Source organism: Hyperolius riggenbachi, chromosome 8 (assembly GCF_040937935.1).
Source record: "Hyperolius riggenbachi isolate aHypRig1 chromosome 8, aHypRig1.pri, whole genome shotgun sequence".
Classification (NCBI taxonomy): domain Eukaryota; kingdom Metazoa; phylum Chordata; class Amphibia; order Anura; family Hyperoliidae; genus Hyperolius; species Hyperolius riggenbachi.
Genome location: NC_090653.1, coordinates 93,442,015 through 93,466,832, shown reverse-complemented (window position 1 = coordinate 93,466,832; position 24,818 = coordinate 93,442,015). Strand labels below are relative to the sequence as shown.

General features: G+C 45.2%; 1 protein-coding gene across 2 annotated transcripts in view; it reads left to right on the top strand.

Annotated features, from left to right (window-relative positions):
• Positions 1 to 24,818, top strand: part of LPAR4 (lysophosphatidic acid receptor 4) — a 51,969-nt gene that overhangs the window by 7,691 nt on the left and 19,460 nt on the right. Inside the window, exon 1 of one of the 2 annotated variants that reach the window (XM_068249555.1) lies at positions 1,126 to 1,448. The exons of the other annotated variant lie outside the window; for it this stretch is intronic. The gene's annotated coding sequence lies outside the window, so the exon portion shown is untranslated. Of the gene's footprint in view, positions 1 to 1,125; positions 1,449 to 24,818 lie in introns of those variants that run through there. 2 annotated transcript variants of the gene reach the window in all.

Genomic DNA, 24,818 nt, shown 5'->3' with positions numbered 1-24,818 from the left:
TTCAGAATTGCATTATTTGCATATTGACCACAGGAAAAAAAGTGGAGTACACTCACTACTTTTTTGCATGTGTTTGTGTAATCATGTATTCAAATGGGCCAAAATGCATTTTAGCTTCTTTTACACTGCAGATTGCAATTCCAATTTCCGATTCTGATTTACGATTTTCACTGGATGCTAGTGACACAAGCAGAAAATGCATTAAAAATCGGAGTCGCCTGTAAAATCGGAAATCTTAATCCCATCTAGTGTAAACGAGCCTGGACTTATGTTTAATTGCAACAAAAATCTGAATCGCATGTGAAATCGCATCAGACGTGGAAATCAGGATCGTATGTAGTGTAAAAGGGCTCAAAAATCGAATAAAAAATGTGCACACTGAAAAAACAGGAATGCACTGAAAAACACACTAGCAGAAAAATCCATGCAAGTGTGATCCCTGCCTGACACATTATATTGCATTGGATAAAATGGTTTTAACGCCGCGTCAGCTGGGTAACGTGCCAGAATCCGTCTGAATAACGCGACACATGCTGTACATTGCCAGACAACGTGCGTATTTATAGTTGCGGTGAAGCTTTCTATGTACAGTATGCTTCACTGCTTACATCACATCGCACATATGGCACACATGCAGCTTTTCCCCTCTGCTGGTTGCTGTCTTGTTTTTCAATGAGTGTGCAAGTAGTCTTCCAAAAAGTTTAGCAGGCATAATAATCTATTAATAGTCACAAAGGGCTTTGAAACATATTTTTTTTTTTACATGACCTTATTTTACAGAATAGCCCCTATCCTGTTTTCCTTTTGTTTAAAAACAAATCGCTCCATGCATGTATGTTATGAAACATAGCCTTCATCCCTTGGGCATGATGGACCCTCAATCCTCCTTCACACCCCTCCTGCAAACTAATTGAGCAGGAAATGGGTATTCTTCATTAAAAGCAGAGCTTAACATGTTAATTCTTTGGTGGGGGAGCTGTGTTCCTTGTCAGTACTCTTTCTAAACTCTAGATGTCTTGTGATTGGTTTTCAAAGAATGGCCAAACACTGGGGACTGGGAGGGATTACAGAGCCTAATAATGCCTCTCATCCAATGAGAACCATTTCCTATTGAGACCCCCAAGAATCCCCTTGCTCTCTTGTCCAGCCCAGACATAAGGCCTATTCTTCTCCCTTGTTTTTTGTTTTTTTTCCTCCTCTCTCTCCAAGGCATGCTGCTTGCAATGCTCAGCTTTGGTTTTGTCTAACAAAGAAGTGAGGATAACAGCTGCTGCTTTCAGATTGGGAGGATTAGCTGTTCTGTGGAATATAAGAAACTGGACTACTACTGTCCTATATCGGACCCTCTGTATTATTTCCTGCAAGGATGGTTATTTTGCACATGGAGCTGTAATCATTGTCATATGTGACTCAGCTACAGGAAGCCCTGGATCTGGTTTCGCACCAGGGTGAGTATAGCTCCAGCCACTGCTAACGTTTGGAAAGAAATAGTATTTGCTGTGCATCTTGTAGAAGTTATAGAGTCTGGGCATTGAGACATCACTGTCTCCTCAGTGGTCCAGCTTATGGGTCTCACTTTCTTATACAAAGTTGCCGACGCTGAAATCCTCTGCAATAATAAAATGTTGCCGTATCCCTGAAAGTCATCTAATTGCCTGCAGAGCCAATGAAGAGCAATCAGTGCAGCAAATACAGCTGTTGTGTTCCTCTGTATTCAGCAGATGTTTAAATCGATTAGTTATGTTATGAATCTCACCCAGTGTTATGCTATTGTGGCGTCATATGCCTGTTTACATTCTGATGTTTGTGTTTCTGGGTGTATAGTGTGTGTATATGTTTGTGTCTGTATATATGTGTGTTTATTTTGTGAGTGTTACTTTGTATAGTCTTGTTTGTGTATATGTTTAAATGAGCATAGTGTGTGTGTATATACAGGTGTATGTGTAAGTGTGATTGTGTATACATTTGTGTGTGTATGTTTGAGGGATACTGTACTGGAACAGTTGTGCATAAATAAAGTCTCTTGTGCAATCATTAGCCATAATGCCTGGTACACACAATGCAATTTTTTTTGTCAGATTGACGGTCAAACGAATTATTTCCTATCGGTTTTCTGATCGATTTTCTGTAGAAGTGATCGGAAAATTGATTAGAAAATCACATCAGATCTGTTGAAAATAATCGATTTTGACTGTCAATCTGACAGTAAATTGCATCATGTGTACCAGGCATATGTAGACTTGGAAGAAGTTTGCTTCCGTGGTATTGTTCAGTGCTTGCTGCTGATATTGTGTAGTTTATGTATAGATTATATCCTGTATGTCTCCATCAATTGGGTGATCTGCAGTCTTGCTGTATTATAGGCTGCAGTGTAGGCTTCCAGCTCCCTGTGGAAACAAAGGTCAGGACAAGACACAATGAATAATGTTACTGGTGGAGTGCAAACATGGTTATCTGCTCCACATGTACTGTAAGCATTTCATGCAAATACCCTCCTGACTGGGCTGTGTCTGCAGCAATGTTTACTGAGAGCTCAGGTTACAATAGAAGTGCAAAATAGTTGTCAGAAAAATGTGTATACAGGGATCTAGTGAGGAGCATCTAGCCTCCAGCCCTGTTAGCTAGTTAGTGACACAATGCATTGTCCTCTGTTATACAACCTCCTTCACACAGCATTATGTTTCCAGGACTGTCACCCATGCAGTGGCATCTGACAGCCTAGCATGGCACTAAGGAGGGTGGGTCCCAGTAATTTACCTGGCTAGGAAAATGCAAGCTCAGCCCAGTGTGTCTGTGTATTGTTATGGGAATTGGAGGAGGTGGTTAGATGATTGGGGGAGGGGGGGGGGGGGCAGAGCCGGGACAAGGTCCTCCAGTGCCCAAGGCTGAGACACCAAAGTGCGCCCCCCCCATCCCTCCCACTCCAGCCGTCACACACTGATTGCTTTTACAATAAGAGGCGCCCCAGGGTCCCCAACACCTTAATCTCTAGTTATCTGGCTTGTAGTCTCTGCCATGTATCCCTTTTTCTTATTTCTCTGCTTCAAACACAATAGTGGAATGAAAGCTGAGTGAATTGTGTGCCCCCTCCTACACTGCGCCCTGAGGCTGGAGCCTCTCTCGCCTCTGCCTCAGCCCGGCCCTGGGGGGGGGGGGGGTACAAAGGAAGGGATGTGTACCTCTTCTTCATCTCTACTAGGAGAAATCTGCAGAATAAACCCACACAGATGCATTTTTGGCAAGCAGAGACAGTCCATAACAGAAGGTACCCAAACACCTTATAATCATAATTTATGCTAGCTATAGGCAATGGATTGGGTTTGATTGGGTAGGCACGGTTTGCCCACCATTTTTGTCTTTAAACTCCCAATAAACAATTGTGCTTGTTGCAGCCAAGCGTTTCTGTTTACGGACTATGCATTTGGGGGGTGCACACAAGCAGAGGCGGGACAAGGTCCTTCAGCACCCAAGGCTGAGACAGCAAAGTGCGCCCCTCCATCCCTGCCACCCCAGCCTTCACACACTGATTGCTATTAGACTAATAGGTGCCCTAGGCCCCCAACCTCCCCAACACCTTAATATCTAGTTACCTGGCTTGCAGTCACTGTCATGTATCCCCTTTTCTTATTTCTTTCTGTTTCAAACACAATTGGGAATGACAGCTGAATGAATTGTGCGTCCCCTCCTACACTGCGCCCTGAGGCTGGAGCCTCTCCAGCCTCTGCCTCGGCCCGGCCCTGCACACAAGTGGAAACGAACAGCAGACCATATGTCAGTGACACAAAAAGTGTGGTTTTCAGCTTTTTGTAAACATTCCATGACGTTCAGATGGGCAATTGTGCTACCTTAAAAGGGACACTTAAGCCAGAAAAAAAATGAGTTTTACTCACCTGGGCTTCTACCAGCCCCCTGCAGCAGTCCTGATGCTGGATACACACCATGCGTTTCCGCGTCGAATGCGTCTGTCGATACGCGTCGATTTGATTATTTCCGAGCATTTCCGAACGCATTTCGATGATTTTTAGGTCGATTGCCATGTAAAGTATGGCAAATCGACCTAACGATCCATCGAAGCTTGAATCGGACATGTCGGAAATAATCTAATCGATGCGTATCGACGGACGCATCGAACGCGGAAACGCATGGTGTGTATCCAGCATGAGCCCTCGCAGCCACTCACTAATCCTCTGGTCTCCCGCTGCCAGCTAGTTTCGTTTTTGCCGACAGGCCCGTCAGGACTGGCCACGCATAGCTTTTTCCGCATTCCCGACTAATTAGCACTATTGCGGCCCGCAACGTGTACAAAAATACGCGTTGCCGCATATCTATGCGTTCGTAATGCGGCAACGCGTATTTTTGTACACTAATTACAGTCGGGAATGTGGAAAAAGCTACGCGTGGCCAGTCCTGACGGGCCTGTCGGCAAAAATGAAACTAGCTGGCAGCGGGGGACCAGAGGATTAGTTAGTGGCTGCGAGGGCACAGGACTGCTGCAGGGGGCTGGTAGAAGCCCCAGGTGAGTAAAACTTTTTTTTTTTTTTTCTGGCTAAAGGTTCACTTTAAGGTGTTAAAGGGGAACTGAAGTAAGAGGTATACGGAGGCTGCCATATTTATTCCCTTTTAATCAATACCAGTTGCCTGGCAGCCCTGCTAGTCTATTTATCTGCAGTAGTATCTGAATAACACCAGAAACAAGCATGCAGCTAGTCTTGTCAGATCTGACTTTAAAGTCTGAAACACCTTATCTGCTGCATGCTTGTTCAGGGGCTATGGCTAATAGTATTAGAGGCAGAGGATCAGCAGGGCTGCCAGGCAACTGGTATTGCTTAAAAGGAAATAAACATGGCAGCCTCCATATACCTCTATCTTCAGTTGTCCTTCAAACTATGCACACGTTAGATTGTTGATGCCCGGAATGATTGTTAGAGCCCTTTTCCATTGCAAATCGCAATCGCTCTGTAATTCTGATCACAATTAGCAGCTGTTTGAAAACTTGATGGTGCGTCCTGATTTTTCGTACAATAGTCGTTATGTGTGGTGCAATTGCAGTTGATAAAAGACAAAGGGGAAAGCCTTCACACCGCATACGGAAATCGTATGATATTCGCATGGTACTACACTTTCTATGCATTTTTTATGTGCTCCCACGGAGTATACTTGAGCGCAATACACAAAAATAGCAGCAGGTAGTGCGATTGCGTTTTGGTAACAACATTTTTAATACATGCAACTGCTGTGGTGGAAAAGGGGCGTCACAGTTAGTGTTATGCTGAGTACACACAATATAATTTTCTGACAGATTTACTGTTAGATCGACTGTTTCCAACAGTTCCCATCTGATTTCCAATCACCCCACAAGAAAAAAGATCTCACAACGCACTAAATATCAATAATCCATAAGTTGTAGCTTTGTTAAAGATCATATGCAATATAAAAATCTAACTTAAGGTGGGTACACACGTCAGATAAAAGTCTTTGGAAAATGAAAGATCACAGACCAATTTTACCCCCTTTCATGTAGTATGAGAGCCACACTCTACACAGTCTATTCTATGGAGCTGAACTCCCCATCAGATAAAAATCTTTGCAAGATGCTGCACACAAAGATGCTGTACAGACACAAAAGATCAGTATCTGCAAAAGATCAATCCCTGCAAAAGATCCATTCCTGCAAAATGCATTCATAGTCTGACATCTGCAGATCTCATACACACCTTGTTTAATGGACATTCATCTGCAGATCAGACAATTATCTGCCGATCTGAAGATCCAACCTGGTGGATCTGATCTACAGATAATTGTCAGTTAAACAAGGTGTGTATGAGATCTGCAGATATCATAGACTATGAATGGGTTTTGCAGGAATGGATCTTTTGCAGGAACAGATCTTTTGCAGATACTGATCTGTTGCATGTGTACAGCATCTTTGTGTGCAGCATCTTGCAAAGGTTTTTATCTGATGGGGCGTTCAGCTCCATAGAATAGACTGTGTAGAGTGTGGCTCTCATACTACATGAAAGGGGGTAAAATTGGTCTGTGATCTTTCATTTTCCAAAGACTTTTATCTGACGTGTGTACCCACCTAAAGACATCACCAAAAGGATAAGGAAGACAAGACAATTAAAAAAATCCAGTATGTGGGACAGGTGGCTGCGGCAATAATTAGGCTGCTTACACACAGGGACGTTACAGGTGCACGTTAGTGCGCCTGTAACGCTCCCCCAACGCACAGCAATGTAACTCAAGTGGGCTGTTCACACAGCCCACGTTGCGTTACATGTAACGCTGCATGTTGCCCGGAAAGTGCAGCATGCTACGGCGTTAGAGCAGCTATAGCCGCGTTAGACTGTTTACACATGCGCAGTAGGGGGCGGAGAGGAGGCGGGGAGAGCCAGCTACAGTAGCCGCGCACATGGCTACTTAATATTCACTGCACTGGCGGCCGCTGATTGGGTACTACCGCTGAACCGCCCGCTGCCCGGCCTCAACGCGTCACTCTCCTACTCGGACTCCTCCTCCTCACTCCACTGCCAGCCACCGGTACTATTTAACTTGCATTAAACTTTTTTTTATGGGGAAGCGGAGGGGGTGGGGGGAATTTCCAACCCCCCCCGCGCGATTGGGGCATGCTCCCCCCCCCCCCCCCTTATGCCTGCGACCCCATAGGGCCCCCAAAATGGGCATGTTCGGGGGTCCCATTGACTTCCATTGGGTTCGGGCCGAACATGCCGAACATCTGGCCCATGTTCGGCCTATTCGGCCCGAACCCGAACATCCAGGTGTTCGCCCAACACTAATGGACGGCGAAGTCTAGGCTGCCAGGTCATCTGTGCCTATAGCCTCCTGTGAGGTAAATCTGGGCCTGGTCACAACTATTGAAACGTCTTCGCTTTGCTTCTGAAGAAGCGACCGTTCAAAAGGTTGCGAAACACACGTCTTGGTGTGCAAGTAGCCTCAAGGTAGTGGAGATAATAATGAGGTCCAGTATAATTTGGGCAGTAATAATACCCTCTATAATAAAACTCCTGTGTCCCTGCGTGTTCCTGTCTCTGTGTCCTTGGGTCCATGCTTTTTGCTACCGCGCAGGTGCGCAGCACGGACCCGGACAGCCGTTGAGACAGAAGGACGGGCCAGTGAGCCCTGCCTAATACAAACTACAATACCCTGCAGGCAGATGTAGCATAAAAACTGGCAGACAGCAATCGCCAAACACAGCAAGGCAAAGTAAGGCCACATACACACATCAGACCATAGTCTTTTGAAAATGAAAGATCACAGACCAATTTTACCCCCTTCCATGTAGTATGAGAGCCATACCTTCACAGTGTTTTCTATGGAGCTGAACTCCCCATCAGAAACAAATCTTTGCTAGATGCTGCACACACAGATGCTGTACAGACACAAAAGATCAGTATCTGCAAAAGATCTGTTCCTGCCAAAGTTCCATTCCTGCCAAAGATCCGTTCCTGCAAATTGCATTCAAAGTCTATGAGATCTGAAAATCCAACCTGGTGGATCTGATCTGCAGATGAATGTCTGTTAAACAAGGTGTGTATGATGATCTGCAGATGATCGCCTGGGTCCCCCGTACTCACCTTTTCCGCGTTCCAACGTGCGCTCCACTGACTTCACTTCCTGTAACGCCGTCCACTCACAATACAGTGGGCGGCGTAGCAGGAAGTGACGTCAGTGGAGCGTACACTGGAACGAGGAAGAGGTGAGTGATCCCCGCCCCTGCCTCTTACAATAGCTGCAGCAACGTAACTTTTTAAAGCTGTAAGGGAGCGGAGGACAGGGGACCCAGGCGAGGGAGGGGGGGTCCGACCCCCCCCCCCCCCCCCCTGCTGCTAGGCCCAATACCCCCTTCCTGCCCGCTATCCACTCCAGCTCGGGCGGCCCCCCACACCCACGGACAGGGTAAAATTGGTCTGTGATCTTTCATTTTCCAAAGACTATGGTCTGATGTGTGTATGAGCCTTAAGACAGTATATTGAATAGTCATCTGAGGCCTGTAGGCTGAAGCAATCCAGATGAAGACAAGGTAGCAGGAAATGAGTGAAGTAAATCACTAGACAGATGCAAGGTCAATCAGGCCAGGGTCAATGCAGGCAGTGTTCATGCAAATCCTTTAAACAAGCCGGGTCGGTAACAGAGTATCCAATACAGAAGCGTGGTCAGGTTCAAGCCGGGTCGGTAACAGGTAATCCAATCTAGAAGAAGCTTAGTCAAGAGACAGGCAAAAGTCCTCAGCAAGACAAGTACTTGGTGTGAGCGCAATCTCAGCAACAAGCCCAGCATAAGCTATCACGGGCGATAACTGAGGGAGCTCACCTTTCATTTATACTAGCACTTAATCAATTAGAACTAAAGGAATCCAAAGTGACCAATCCACAGCGAGCGTGTCAGCAGAGCTGCTGACACGCTATGCGCACACGTGGTTATTATTTACAGCGGCGGAGCGCATACTGAGAGTGCGTCCGCCATTTATCCAATGGGAGCTGAGCGCCATGCACTCCAGTGATGTCAGAGATAGGCCGAGACCCAGAGGCTTGCGCATCAGCTTGGGTCTCGGCGTTCCGCCGCCATGAGCGGCCAGTGGATCTAATGCTGGGTACACACTATGAGATTTTCTGGCCCATTTACTGTCAGATTTGCTTTCCGATCGATTTCCGAGCATTTTTTCGATTGATTTCCTATAAAGTGAAATGGAAATCAGAAAATGCTCGGAAATCGACTGGAAATCAAATCGGGCACGTTGGAAATAATCGATCTGCCAGTAAATCGACCAGAAAATCTCAATGTGTACCTAACAACACATCTATCAGCTGATCAAACTGATCCATGAGTCCTAGACATGCTTATCACTACTCTATAGCTCCAATGCCTTTCCAAATCACTCACCCAAAACGAGTATGTAGATCAGATGTCTGTCCTGATCTATATACCTGTTCCAGGTGTGTTGCTTGGCAATTATATCATTATCATTATATCCTCAAGACCTGGCCCACCACCAACAGGGCATCTATTATGGAAATCCACAGAGGTTGTTAATGAGCTCTGCTGGTACACAAACCACATCACTTGTGAATATGGGCAGTTTCCTGTGAAATGTGTACTGTTGGGAAGCACTGATCTAGGGGACCCTCATTACAGATGGTCAATGAGATGCTAATTTGACTTGATAAAAATCTGATTTGCATTTTGAGCCACATGTGCATTTGACTGATTCAGTTCCATGGTGCATATATTTGCATAAAAATACAAAATTTGCATTATCATGACATAATTAGCATCTCATTGACTAACCCTAATGAGCATGTAAGTCAGCTAACTAGCACTTTCCTGAAGTGCAGCAATGAGCAAAAATGCCACTACAGTGGATGGAACCTAGGTTTGCGAGCATAATTAGTTCCGGAAACATACTTATAATCCAAAGCACTCTTAAATCAAAGCAAATTTCCCTATAACAATGAATGTCAATACAAGTGATTTGTTGAACAATCCAAAAACAGTTACAGAAAAACATTTAATACAAAGGACTGTACTGTATAAAATAAAGATGTAAACAAAGCTTTCACTATAACCATAAGAATCATTGCTATCTGCTGGTTCACCCCAACATTTTTTTTGTGTGTGGCTTTAACAAGAAACTTATCCAGTGACTGTTGCTTTTGCCTACTTTTGAGAATTTCATGGAAATGTGACATTGTACTGTCTCTATACTGAGATTAAAGAAAAACCGTGACCAAGAATTGAACTTCATCCCAATCAGTAGCAGATACCCACTTTCCCATGAGAAATCTATTCCTTTTCTCGAATGGATCATCAGGGGGCTCTGTGTGGCTGATATTGTGGTGATATTAGGACCATGGTCCTGACAGTTTACTGACTGTGAACCTCATTGCATTGTGGGAAATAACAGCTGTTTACAGCTGGGTCCAACTGCCAAAAAAGCAAGCAGCATCTCTTTCCACTGACATCACCTGCCAGCAGTAAAAATGCCACCATGTGGTAAATGTCAGAATGTAAATTAGGGAGAGAAAAGATTTTACAATAGGAAAATACTGACTAAATCATTTATAAATAATTACTCGTAAGATTCACTGCGCATCCTTTCTTCCCTGTAAATAATCACAAATAGCACATAGTGCCCAGTACTGCTTGTATCAGGCTATACATTGCACCCTGTGACGCACACCAGGGGGTAGTGCCACCACCTTATGAGGAAAATAAAGCAGGTCCCCCCTTTGTGGTTGCACTCACTGAGGGCTGGAACCCACAGGAGCGCTTTTGGCAGCACTGCGATACGCTAGCAGTTTGCCAAAATGCTGGGCTAATGTTAATGGATGGGGCAACTTCCACAGGAGCGTTTGCGTTGCCCAGAAACGCAAACGCAGGACCTGCAGCATTTTGGGAGCGTTAGCGCTTCAATGTAAAGTATTGAAACGCTAGCAGAAACGCTCAGCAAAACCTAAACTGAGCGGTTTTGCTAGCGTTTTGCGGTTCAGTACACTGTAACAAAATGAAAAATAATTCACAGGACCAATCAGGATAAAAACGCAAAACGCAAAACGCTACGCACCCGCTGGGCAAAAAAATACAATGTTGCAAAACACAACCAAAAACGCGCATGAATCCGCTTGCAAACCGCTTAGACAAAACGCTAGCGGTTGCGTTTTGCGTTTGCTGATTTCAGTGGGTTCCAGGCCTTACTCCTGCTTCCGGATCCGGAAACACTAGCTTACTACATATCCAGTGACTAATACTGGTTAGACAAGAAGGATGCTTGATGCATATTTAAAGAGTCTGAAGCGAGAATAAATCTCGCTTCAGACATCATAGATAGCAGGGGCACGTGTACCCCTGCTAAACCGCCGCTATCGCGCCGCTAAACGGGGGTCCCTTCACCCCCAAATCCCCTCGGTGCAGCGGGGGAGCGCTTCCTGGTTGGGGCAGGGCTAACCGCCGCAGCCCTGCCCCACGCGCATCTGTCAGCGCGTATCTCCGCCTCTCCCCCGCCCCTTTCAGTCTTCCTTCACTGAGAGGGGCGGGGGAGAGGCGGCGGTGCGCCGCTGATAGACGCGACTAGAGGCAGGGCTGCAGCCGTTAGCCCTGCCTCCAGGAGCGACCAAGTCTGCGACCAAGTGTTGCAGTGGGGGGTTTGGGGGTGAAGGGACCCCCGTTTAGCGGCGCAATAGCGGCGGTTTAAGCAGGGGCACACGTGCCCCTGCTAACTATGAGCTCTGAAGCGAGATTTATTCTCGCTTCAGAGTCTCTTTAACTTTAACTTTGATGTACAATACTATTTTTTTCTAAACCTAATGTCACAACCAGGGCCGGATGATGGAAAAGCAGCTCAATGCCCTCCCAGAGTGCCTCCTCTCCTATGCAGAGTTCTGACCAGTGTGTTAATGAGAAGTTAACATTTTTGGTGGGGTCTGTAGGTTCATGGACGGCGAAGTCTAGGGTGCCAGGACATCTGTGCCTATAGGCTCCTGTGAGGTAAATCCGGGCCTGGTCACAACTATTGAAACGTCTTCGCTTTGCTTCTGAAGAAGCGACCATTCAAAAGGTTGCGAAACGCACATCAAGCATTTTTTCGATGGTTATGTCAACATATTGGATTTTTATTGAATTTGTTATATGCATTAACCTATTTTTAAGCTGATGATTAAAAGCTATGTTTTATAAATCCAGCTGTGTTGGATTTGCCACAGACCTGTAAAACCCTCACTCCATATATCCGTTTATTGTTGAATGTATTTCTCTACAGAGGGGTGGTCTATGTACTACTTATATATATTGACTATATATAGGGCTTGATTCACAAAGCGGTGATAACTCAGTTATCACGCCTAAAAGACTTTAGGCGTGATAAGCGGTGCAAAGCTGAGTTATCACCGATTTGTGCTGCTCTTCGCGCGAAGCTCCCGCGCGCAAAGTTTTGCGCGCGTAGCGCAGCGCGCGCAAAGTCCCATAGGGCTCAATGGACGCTGCGCGCGAAGCACGGCACACTGCGCGCGCAGCGCGGTGCGCTACGCACGCAAAACTTTGCGCGCTGGAGATCGCGCGAGTTTCTTCTTATCACGCCTAAACTGAGTTTAGGCATGATAAAGGGCTTTTCACAGGCGTGCAAACACTTTGCACCGCTTTGTGAATCAAGCCCATAGTGTCAAAAAAAAGTCTTACTTTCTATTACTGCCTGTCTAGAGAGGAAATTTGTGAACTTGTGGCTAACTATAAAAACAAAATGTACATAAGCGCAAACGTTACAAAAATAATGATAGCCAAAACCTTTACAGTGTTACTACAACACTAGTCCAATTAGGTGGAGCACTCCTTTGCTTTTGTGAAGAGTTTAAAGGGAAGGTTCACGCTGCTAAAAAAAAAAACTGCACTCACCCGGGTCGGCTTCTGTGCGCTCCATGGTGGGGGGTCACGTGGTGTAGAGACGTCATCGGGTCTCTACTGCGCAGGCGCAGAAGAGACCCGATGACGTCACGTACACCACGTGACCCGCACCGTGGAACGCACATGACGCCAACCCGGAAGCCGACCTGGCGAGGTCGGCTTCTTCACCGCTGGACGCCCGGAGGGAGAGGAGCTGCACCAAGGGCACCGATCCACTGCCAGGAGCTAGAAGAAGCCCCAGGTGAGTGCAGTTTTTTTTTTTGGGGGGGGGGGGGGGCAGCGCGGATCTTCCCTTTAAGTAAATATAAGCCACCCCTCAGTCTCACTGGCACCTCCACTCCTGGGCAACTTGCTCCACTGGACTTCCTCACCGCTGCTTTATGATATCACCTCCAGAGAGATAGAAGACGCTTCACATAGCGTAAGAGTGCTAGGGATACTTCCCCTCATTTATTGTAAAAAAATTTAAAACAACCAAAAAAGGCTGGTATACAAAGAACGGTTTTGCGGCTGCCTTGGATAGGGGGATGGAAACAGCTATATGCTGTAACTGTACCGGGCACTATGTTGTCCCTCCCTGCTTCCCGAATAGACACCGCCGCTAGTTCAAAATGTTCATGCACGCCGACCAGTCACCGCGTCCGGGGACGTCAGGCATCACGCCGCTCCGTAGCTCCGCCCATGGGTAGACACCTGTGACTGCTGGATGATATTGGGATCCACCTATGACTGCTGGCTTGGTAGTGGGAGCCATCCATAACTGCTAGAAGCAATGGCAGCCAAGCAATTGGAGGGGGAGGGGGGTGGACAGTTCAGGGCCAAGTGCTGCACAGATGTGTCACAAGCCTGCAGACTGGTAATGCATTGTACTGCTATGGAGGGGTTAGCGTGGTGCACGGCAGACCAGGAGCGATAAGGAGTAGAATTCTAGTTTTGATTGAATGATTTGGCAAACTGGGTCTCTCACCGATGCATTGGTAATGTTGTACACATTAGATTGCTGTCCGAGGCTGCCTTAAACTGCCACCTTGTCCGAGAGCCATCTAGTGTGTGTATGGTCTTGGAACAGATTTAGGGTCAATACAAAGACCTAATTAACTTCTTGGTCAAACACAAAAACTGAGTCATGTATGGCCAGATTAAAGCAAACCTGTGAGATCCGCAGCAGAAAAAGTTACTTACCCTCTGTAAATGGAAGCCTCTGGACCCTCCAGAGGCTTCCCACGACCTCCTCAAAACCACAGCGGGATGCCAAGATCCTCTGAAAGTTTGTGGCCGCGTTCCTGTCCATGAACGAGGGCGGCCCCACTGCGCAGGATGCCTTGCGTAGTAGCGCAGAGCCACTTTGGTTTAGTGGAAAAAGCTGAGCCTGAGAAGCTACTGTGCAGGTGTGTGTGTACTGAATCATTGGCGGTGAGGGAGGTGGGGTAGGCTTCCTAAGTACTTATTTGCAGGCACATGTTTTACTACGATTTGCTATTCCTATTGAATCACAATTCAATCCCTGTAACTATGCCCATGCCCCTGCCCCCCCCCCCCCCCCCCCCCCCCACTGCAACTGATGCAAACGCTGCATTGAGAATGATTCCATAGGGTTACATTAGTCATAGCACTTTGCTGATGGACTACGATCAGCAAAGCGCTGAAAAGCTCCAGAGTGTGAACCAGCCCAGGCTGTTGTGTGAATGACGCCTGGAAAGCATATCTGTAAATAGCTCAATTATCACCGCTAATGTTCAGATCTGTCCTTGCTTTCTTTTATCACGCTGTGTGTATGGTCAATAGTCAACCTATCCTGGCATTTGCAATCCCTGTGTGCAATCCATTGTTCTAGACAGGGAGAAGGCTATTGTGAGCTGTACAGTCTCTGATATTTGCAGCTGTATAGGGCTGGGTGTGACCTTGTGCTTTTAACCTGGACAGTGAACTCTATTGCAGATGCTGGGAGGATGGAGGTTACAGTGTAAACATCAGGAGGGAAGGGAGATGCTGGGGGAGGGGGACTGAGCACAGAGGGGGAGGTAGAGAGGAGCTCACACATTTTTAATGAGTGTCAGACATAAAGAGGGAGGGAAGCTGTCTCCAGGGCATGGAGAGGAGATGGTGTGGACATCTATTACTACAGATTTATGTTTTAATTAGGTTAATGTTGGGTGAGTGTGCTTAGAGCTGGGGTCATTTGATGTCTTTTCTAACCACAAAGTTAAAATCATCTTTTTGGTTACCACTGACATGAGAACATGAGATAATTAGTTGTGTTGGTTGGTTTGGGTCATGCCATGGGCACCTGCTGTTTGTGACTCCTCTGTCCTTTCCATATACAGTATCTCACAAAAGTGAGTACACCTCTCATGTTTTAGAAAATACGAGGACCTGTCCTGAACTCTTGCACAGTACAGTACAACCTTGGGTTGGTAGCAATTGGTTTAAGAGCGCCTTGCAATGCAAGCAAAAAATGTTGTGAAATTTTGACTTGATATACAAGCAAAAACAAAAATTATAGATGCGTCACATCATCACAAGTGAGCTGATAGTTCTTCTCCCTTTGGCGCTGCAGGATTATACTTATTTTACTTAATCTGAGTGTAGAGACTGTGAATAGTCACATTTCCATGAAATCCTCAAAAGGAACTGTTCTTGGATAAGTTCCTTGTTAAAGCCACACAAAAAAAAGGTTGGAGCGAGCCAACAGATGGCAATGATTCTGTTAGTTATAGTGAAAGTTTTGTTTGCATTTTTATTTTATACTATTTTGCCCCCCACTGCCGCGCTGTAGCCCCCCTGAAATTAGAGACAATATTTGTCGCTTTCTCTGAGGGTATAGGGAGGAGAGGGATTCCCTGCTCAAACGCCCACTAGGGGAGTTCCTGCAGGCTTTCCAGAGCTGCAATTGGGCAGCTCTCGCTCCATGGCCACGCCCCCTGCAGCTCCCCCACTTCCCTGCACGCTGAGAGAGATCTCCCTCCTTCCAGCGTCGTGACCCAGAGGTCACAAAAGTGAAAGTGGAGCAGTGCGCGCCTCGGATGTCGGCTACCTGATTGCCCAGCACGCTGGATCAGGTAGCCTAGGTTCTTTTTAATCATATGATCCCACCTCAGGCTTTTTATGGGCCTTTTTCCACTGCACAGCTAAATCGCAAAATTGTTAGTGATTTTTAAATTGCTAGAGTTGTTACATGAGAAGTATTTTCCACTATAAGTGATTCGATTTGAAAATCGCAATCGCTTTCTAGAGCGATTTTAAGAGGGAGAAATGCAAATGAAAAATCGCAATCACTGGCGTTTGTGATTTGTGATTGCAAGTGGAAAAGGGCTCTTTAAAGCGACACCCATGCTAACCTGGAAATAAAAAACACATATATAAGTAGATAAATACTAGTTCTACTTAAATAACAGATGTATTGCGCTATCCACATAATGATTCCTGTGAATTTTATAAAGGAAAAGCAGAAAATCCTATTCTAGGCAGTGGCCATCTTGCTAAGCTAACACTGACATCATATCCTCCCTGACTCTTGTTTCCCCCCCTCCCTTCTCTTGCTCTTTGTGTATTCATTAGCTGCCCTCCTCCGAGTCTTCAGACACTCCCACTGAGGAACTGCACTGTTTTTTTTTTTTTTCTGTTCTCCTCCAATCACTGAGTCACCTCCGCTTTGCTTGCAAACACAAGCGAGTAGAGGATCATGTTTCAGATAGGCTAGACAGGGAAATAAATGAAAGAGGAGGAATATATTATAGATAAAAAGAACCCCCAGCATTCAACTGTTTGGCACTGACTAAAGGGCCAGTGCTCCTAAAGTATGTGATAACTCCAATCCATAACAGCAGAAAAAGTTTTGCAAGTTTTGAATGCAGGATTAACATCTTTATTACTTAATACACTCAGACCAGTTGCTGTTGAAATTTGATTTTTATGGTGACAATAACGCTTTAAGCTTAAAACGTTAAAGGTTGTAAGCTGTAAGAAAGAAATGTTTTTCTTTAAAGGTTATTATGCTGTTGCTTATTTTTTAGAGCAGAGAGGAAGTTTTGAGTTTAGGGCAGCTTTTTAATGTATAGTTTCATGGGACAATACTGAAGATAAGACACTTTGATACAATGTAAAGTAGTCAGTGTGCACTGTAGTACAGAATACCCAGGTAGTTTATAATCACCTAGAACCACTAGGAGAGTACTGTATAGGGGACTAAAAGAGACTGAAAACAGGTTGTATAAAAGGGTACATATGCTGTCTCATCAAAATAACTCAGCACACAGCCATTAATGTCGTTGGCACCAAAAATTAGTTCAACCCTAAGTGAAAAATGCCAAAATTCAAACAACTTAGACATTTCCCCGCCCAGAGTCATGTTACTCGTTAGTGTTACAAGGTTTCAGGTGTGAATGTGTGTTAAATGTAGTGTTATCGCTCTCACACGCTCTCATACAAGTCACTGGAAGTTCAACGTGGAACTTCAGGGCAGAAAACTCTGAGGATCTTTACTCAAAGATGGCCTAGGTCAGCGTTTCTCAAAATTTTGATTGCACGTACCCCTTTATCAATCACTTCCCCAGCCAAATACCCCAGTTGTGGTTCTCCTGATCTCAAGTACCCCTTGATGCGTGCATTTTTTGCGGGGATTACTCCTTAATCGTCTGTGAATGCTTCACAAACAGTGCTTGAGGCTTTTACTTTACTGTAATACAGGTTTATTTCTATATGATTTATCTTTTTTATTTAATCTCAAAATGTACTAAAATGGATTGGCTGTGACCAATTCAAATACACCCTGAAGCTTCCTAAAGTACCCCCAGTGGTACACGTACCGTGTGTTGAAAACCTAGGGCCTAGGCTAGAATGAGATTGCCTACACCCTGAAACTGAACTGCACGCAGTGACCAAGACCCTACAGTGGTTAAAGGGACTCCGAGCACCTCTCATGGGCATACCTTTAAGCCAGATGACTTCCAACAAAGTCGTGCTATCACCCCTCTGGAGGAGCCTCTTGCAATGGCCATGCATGTCACTTCCTCTTCCTGCTTCATTCAGTGATGCACTTATTTAACAGAGTAAAATATTTATTTCGGGTATTCCGGGTTGTCCCATGAAAAGTTTATAATAAAGTATTTACAAAAATTTGAGAGGTGTACTCACTTTGGTCAGATACTGAACCTAAACAAACATTAGTGTCAATGGAAGTGATCCCTTAAAAAGAAAAAAATCTGTCTGGATTGGGCAGACTTTTTTTGAAAACTAAATTTTAAATTGTTTAACCCCTGGGGTTTTGCTGCTGTCTTAGGCCCCTGTATTGAAGAATTGTTCTTTTACCATCATGTGCTAACATGAATAAATAAAACCAGCTAGTCTTTGTTGGCCAGTCTACTGCCAGGAAGTGGAAATGTATGAGGAACGGGACTTCAAAGAGACAAAGCAAAATATGGAGCTCGTAATGTATCAGACAATTGCATATCATTAACTTTTATTTAAAAAAAAAAAAAAGACAGCCATGGTTCAGGTACTCTTTCTGTTGAATGTAATGCTTAATTTTTTTTTTTTTATAGAGGTGCACTATATTTCTTCAAATATGCACTCTTTTATAACAAACTGGTGCAATTTTGTGCCGTACTGATTTCAAAGTCCATCCCTTTATCGATCGGAAGCAGGTCGGACATGTTGGAAATTATCAAATGACAGGAAATTTCCCATTGATCTGACAGTAAAATTGTATTGTGTGGACCAGACATTACAATTTGCTGAATCACAAGTTAGCAGGCACTAGTACTGACTGAACTCAGCTCTGCTCTCTCTATAAAATGACCTAAACCAGTCAAACAAGCATGTCTGTGTATCCTGTCTGCAGTAATGCTAGTGTCCTGAAAATGGTTAGGACCTATTCGTATGTCCAACTGGCTTTATATACCAGCACCAGATTTAAAGTGAATTCTGAACAAACAAACAAACAAAAAATGAACATTATTAATGGTTTATATATCATATGTATCTATTATATAAAAGAGAGACGTTTATATGGTAATTTCCTTATCCACTTCTGCTTTTAAAAATGCTGTGAAATCCTATAGTGAGATAAATGTACTTTTTCACACCCTCTGGTGTGTTAAAAACTGGGGCCCGTTCATATTACCAAACGCAGATGGCCGTGTGATCGGAACGCTACACGTACGAACGCACGCCATCTGCTTTTGCATGCGTTGCGTGGCTGATACCCATTCACTGTAGTAAATGGGTCAGCTGTGCGCTTTGGGAAAAAATGCGTGCAGCATGCGTTCGCAGACCGCACTGTTCCGGAACACATGCTGTGTGAACATCAGACAGTGCAGTCTACGCACTTCTGATGTTGTGCATGTCTGTCTCCTGCACGCTTTGCCGAAATCCGGACGGCAACGCGTGCAAAGTGAACGGGATCTGGGAAGTCGTTTTTCACAGTGCAGACATGTTGGTGCTCAGAGAATCCTTTTGTCCTTGCAGCTGAACGGGTACATCAGGTGATGATAGGCATATTTGACCAAGAGACAAATCTTTCTGTAATCCAATCTGATCGGAGAGAGATGTAAGCTGTCCATACCCCGTAGGCCGAGTCTGCTACATCCGCCGCCGTTCCCCTAGTGTATAAATGTGCATGTATGTTTACATTTATACACAGGCCCGGACTTACATCACAGGAGCCTATAGGCACAGATGTCCTGGCACCCTGCCTAGACTAAGTCCTCCATAAACCTACAAGCCCCCACCGAACCACACAATTGTGCTGGCCTAGCTGTCACTTCTCCCTTACTTCCCCTACCTGTCATAGGTAGCTACAGGTGCCCCTTAACACTGAGAGTACCTCTGGCTACCTAATACAAAGTAGCTAGAGGTGCCCCTGACTGAAGGGAGATCTCATCAGTGGAATGCAGAGAGCTGGGTAAGTTACCTCTCATTTACGCTATGCTTGGGACTCTGCATAGGGAAGGAAGGAGGGAGGCACTAGGGGAGTGAGCCGCCTTTTCATCATCAAGCACCTGTAGACTTGTGCCTATAGTGGTTTATGGTAAATCCGGCTTATACATTACATGTCCTCCTGTGTCGCAGTTGCTTGTCCGTCTTCCGAATACGTCGCTCTTCCATTAGCCCTATACACACCGGCGGCGTGGCGCATGTGTGACATCATACACGCGCCATGTGCTATGCACCGGTGGCGTGCATACTGCTAATGGAAGAGTGACGGATTCGGAAGACGGACGGGCACCATGACACAGGACAGATAATGTATAAATGTACACATACATGCACATTGATACACTGAGGGAACACCGCAAGGGGTTTTGTCATGTTTAATACTCATCCCAATATTGCTCGCTATTAGTGCCATGCACGCAATCAACCACAACAGCCCGACATCTTGCAGTGTGTCCAAATAACATGCTGGGCCTGAAATCGCTTGCATCGTCGATCAGGCATGCACTTGATGGCACCAATTTTCATTTGATTTGATTGTAGGAATCACATCAGATGGTAGATTGGCCGCCAAGTTGCCAGATGCATGGCCATTGGCCACCTTAAAGAAAATCTGTAACGAAAAAAAACGTCCCCTGGGGGGTACTCGCCTCGGGTGGGGGAAGCCTCCGGATCCTATTGAGGCTTCCCCCGTCCTCCTCGGTGCCTCAATGGTGGCGAAAATCCTCCCGGAGCGGTGGCGATGTAAATATTTACCTCCGTGGCTCCAGCGCAGGTGCAGTATCCGCTTTTCCCACGGAGATAGGCGGAAATAGCCGATCTCCATCAAGCCGCTGTACTGCGCAGGCGCAAGTCTCCTACATCTGCGCAATAGAGCGGACCCGACGGAGATCAGCTATTTCCGCCTATCTCTGTCAGAAGAGCCAAAACAGCGCCCCCGCTGGAGCCTGGAGAGGCTGTTGGATTTGTCGCGCCGGCTTTGAAGGGCTGCAGCAAGACCCCCGTGGGACAGAGGAGGACGAGGAAGCCTCATTAGGATCTTGAGGCTTCCCCCTCCCGAGGTGAGTACCCCCCAGGGGACGTTTTTCCCGTTACAGTGTCTCTTTAAGGGAAATAATGTATCTTATTTCCAGACTCGTACAAATAGGTGAGCTGATAAGCTGGCTAGAGAGAGTGTTTAAATTGTTGTCGCTACTTTTGGATGGAAGTAAAACAAATGTATTTATTTTTTGCATTATGCAGTCTACTGTACAGCAATGTAATCTTCATACCTGACCCTTTTCTTTCGCACTGGAGGTAACAGCCCATGTGCAATCTTTGAGCCCTCTGCAGAATTAAGTATGTGTTTCCATATCGAGGATTTTTTAGGTTTTCTTTGAACAGGATTTATATATTCCCAAAGCTCCTTATTGACTTCCTCCATTCTTACATCTCTATACACAAACTCCGCTTCTAAAACTTTGACAACAGGAATGCAAATTCATATTCCCCATGTTACTTCTGCTGCACAGAGCTGAAAGCTGCTGTAAAACATGCATATGGATGAATTCCTTATGCCTTGTGTGCAAGAGTGCCAAAAGGAAGCACTTTGCATGTATACAGGCTATGCATGTTTCCTCCGGGAGCTGCAATGCTTGGCTATGTCAGCCCCTACTGATATGGGAATGATTTCTCCCAACGGTGTGTCTGTAGAGCCATCATCCCCAAAGATCGCTTCTCCCCCTGGAGTGAATGTATCATGGCAGTAAGTTCAGCAAAGCAGATGGGATGGGAAGGGGTGCCATAAGTTTTACGTCCTACTTTGTGCAGACTTGTGAATTAATGGCATGCAAAGGCAGACCAAGAAAAGAGATCGGTGTATCCATCACTCCAAACCACATACTGCTGCCATGGTTTCCTTTTAAGTTTACCCAATAAAAAAAGTTACTGAATCTCAGTTTCAAAATAGCTGGTGTAGTGATATTTATGTAGGTTTTTTAGGTTTAAGTGGGTAACCTGTTAATGAGGCATGGCCATTTCGGGCATGTAAGGATGCTTAGATGCAGCCTCTCTGAATTTGGAAGATCACTTAATTTAAAGATTATGCAGTATTAATGCATTCTTTCGTGTACAGACTGTAATGTTCATACATCTGGCCTCTAGATGTCACTGTTCTACGAGTGTACTGCATAAGATTATCTGTACTGTTGTGGGTTGTTATACTAGGATGTATAACAGAGGCGCCAACGTAGTATAAAAATGTTTAAAAATAGGAGGTAGTGGTGGACTTACCTCCTCCAAGAAGACACCAAAAATTGTTGGTTTATAGTAAGCAACAATTTATTCACAATGGAGCGCCAGGTGCTCCATTATTTTCTCCCATTTCTCCTGTTTAGGGCTCGAGGACTGGCCCTGAGGTCACCTTGGCTGCTGCTGTTCGCTATTGCGCTCCTGCTCTGTTTTTACTGAACAATTTATTCACAATACTTACAACAATTTATTCACTGAGGCGCTTGGTTCTTCTACTTACCCTATATGCTATTACTCTGTTGTTATTGCCCGATGAAGCGCGATTAAACCTGCAAAACGTGTTGCACATTTTTCACCCCTGGGCTATTCAAGGGATTGCAGAGGGCTGATGCTCCCATCTAGTGTTTTCTGATTGGACACATTTCAAATAACTGGGATTGAATAAGTAGATGTGAACAATGTGAGGAAGCTGAAATGTTTGTCATATCATTGCAGTCTATTGGAATTAACTAAGGAGCTCTTTGATAAGAAAAGTGGACTGTGACTTAAAATGAGCCTTCCACATTGGGGACAGAGAAGGACCTTGTAGGTAGTCTCTCTCCCTAAAGCTATGTGCACACCTAGCTACACCTAGACCAAAGCAATTGTTCACGGATTGTCTAGGCTAAACATTTAGTGTGTACAAGTGTTGCTTGAAGTTGCTGACAAAGGACGATGGTGAATCATTGTGTTGAATCAAGCAAACAGCTATTGTAGTTGCAGGAACCGGTTTTGAAACTGGGGTGCCACTCGTTAATTCTCTCCACTCCTCTTTCTGTAGAACAGAACCAGCTGTTAGCAGAGGCACCAGCACAGTGTGTACAGCACTTGCTCCAAAGCTATCACCCAAAGCAATCTCTAGCAGAAGGCAATTTTAGTGTGTACTTGGTTTGGTAAACTATATGCTGATCTGTGGTGCTTACTTACTAGTAACTGCTGTAGCTAATCAGCAGCAAGTTTTTTTCTTTTCTCAGTGGTGTGAATGGGTGGAAGGTTCGCAGTTCAGATACTCTGGAAGATCTGGTGAGTTGTTAGACGGTATGGGCAAATCTCTCGTTGCTCAACGTTCCTGAAAGAAGATCTGTCTCCTTCCCTGCCTTTGGTCATTTGGCATGATTACATTTAGGTGCCTAAAGGTAGCCATACATCTAGTAGCGATGGTGGGCAGATTTGACCAAGAGACAAATCTCTCTCTAATCAAATCTGATTAGAGAGAGATCTGTCGGCTGCCCATACACTCCAGGCCGATTCCAGATCAATTTCATGCAGAAATCAATCCAGAATCTGCTTTGTAACACCGCATCCGCTGACTGACACTGTCCCGCAAATGGTGGATGTATCCCCTCCGGTGTCCAGTGCACTATACGTTACCTGTATGTGTCCGCTGATGACTTTGAGCTTCTCCATCCATACACGCGCCCCACGTGTGTGTGTGTGTGTGTGTGTGTGTGTGTGTGTGTGTGTGTGTGTGTGTGTGTGTGTGTGACATCACACTCGGACCCACTTGTACACTGGCAACCACGTGGGGTGGAAGGAGGATGGTGCCTGGAACAGGTAATGTTTTTTGCATTGGGCACGGACCACATAACCATTAAGGAGGACAGCGCTGGGGGTTTTGTCGCATTTGTCGCTCATCCGGATATCGCTTGCCGTTACCGCTGTGCACCAAACCGACCACGATTGCTCGATATCTTGCAACATGTCTGACCAGTTAATGCAGCTAATTTCGACCTGAGATTGGTTGCAACATTGACTGGCATCCACATGGACGGCACCGATTTTTATCCGATAAAATTATAATCGAATCGAATGGTTGACTGGCTGCCAAGTCGCCTGATGTATAACCACCTTACCATTTTCCTGTTATCTGCTAATGACCAGGACTGGAAGGTGGGGTTGAGCACAAAGGCTTTGCCTTGGGCCACAAGGATGTGCTTTGTTTTAAACCAACCTGCAATATAATGAACTTGGCCTAAAGCATCTGTCATCCTGATGCTACAGTCATCGTTCTCCCTAAGGCCCCCCCCCCCCCCCCCCCAGCCCCCTGCTCATTACTGCTGGGAACCTCTGGCAAGAGCTGCATTTTTAAAGGAGAACACAACTAATGGCAATTGGACTAAACATTTAATGGGAACATTTTTATTTTATACCGTTTTTTTTTTTGTTTTTGTTTTTGTTTTTGTTTTTTTAATTGTCTTCCGTGAATCTATATCAGCTTTACAAGTACTAATTAGTTCCTCTGTCGTTCTTGGCTATTAAAATGAGATAAGCAGAGAGAGCAGGTTATTTGTGTTGCAACTTTAAGCGGACCAATGTTAACATTTAAACAACATGGCAATGCCTGACAGAAACTGCTTGTCATTTATTTTGTTATACCAGGGAGTGTGAGAAATCCTCCGGAAGTCCACTAAAAAGAAACCGAGCTCTATTTTTTTTTTCACATATTTGGTGCAGAAAATGTACGTTTAGTAGCATAGCTAAGGGGCTATTGACCCTGGCGCGAGTTATAAGCCTCGTAAAAAACATTAGATTCTAGAATGCTGGATTTTTAAAAGGCAGTTGGTCTTCTTGCTCCATCTTCCTAGTGCTGTCATACCCCCGCCCCGCCAATCTTCACAGAGCCAGACTGCATCACTTGGTAGCAGTGGCTGGATAGTGTAATGGTTAAGGGCTCTGCCTCTGACACAGGAGACCTGGGTTCAAATCTCCAATCTGCCTGTTCAATAATCCAGCATCTATTTAGTAAGGAGTTTCTTGGGCAAGTCTCCCTAACACTGCTACTGCCTACTGAGTGCGCTCTAGTGGCTGCCTCGCAAGCGCTTTGAGTCCGACAGGAGAAAGGCGCTATACAAATACTGCAATTATTATTATTATTATTATTATTATTATTATTATTATTATTATTATTATTCTAGGTGGTTGACTAGCAACATTTCTCCACGACATTGGGGCCCTACAGGTTCAATTTTGATCCTGGATGGCAACACAAATTTAGGGGAATTGTATGTGTGTTTTACATTGGGCCTCGTCGAGCATTCTGTACCAGCTGACATGGAGTACCAAAACCTGCCAAGGACAGCCGCAGGGTCAGAAAGGGTTAACTACTTTGCACCATGCATTGAAGGGTGAAAATGGGCACACGAAGTGGATAACTTTTGACATGGAAATTTAGGCATTTAACCTCCTTAGTGGTAACCCCGTGCTGG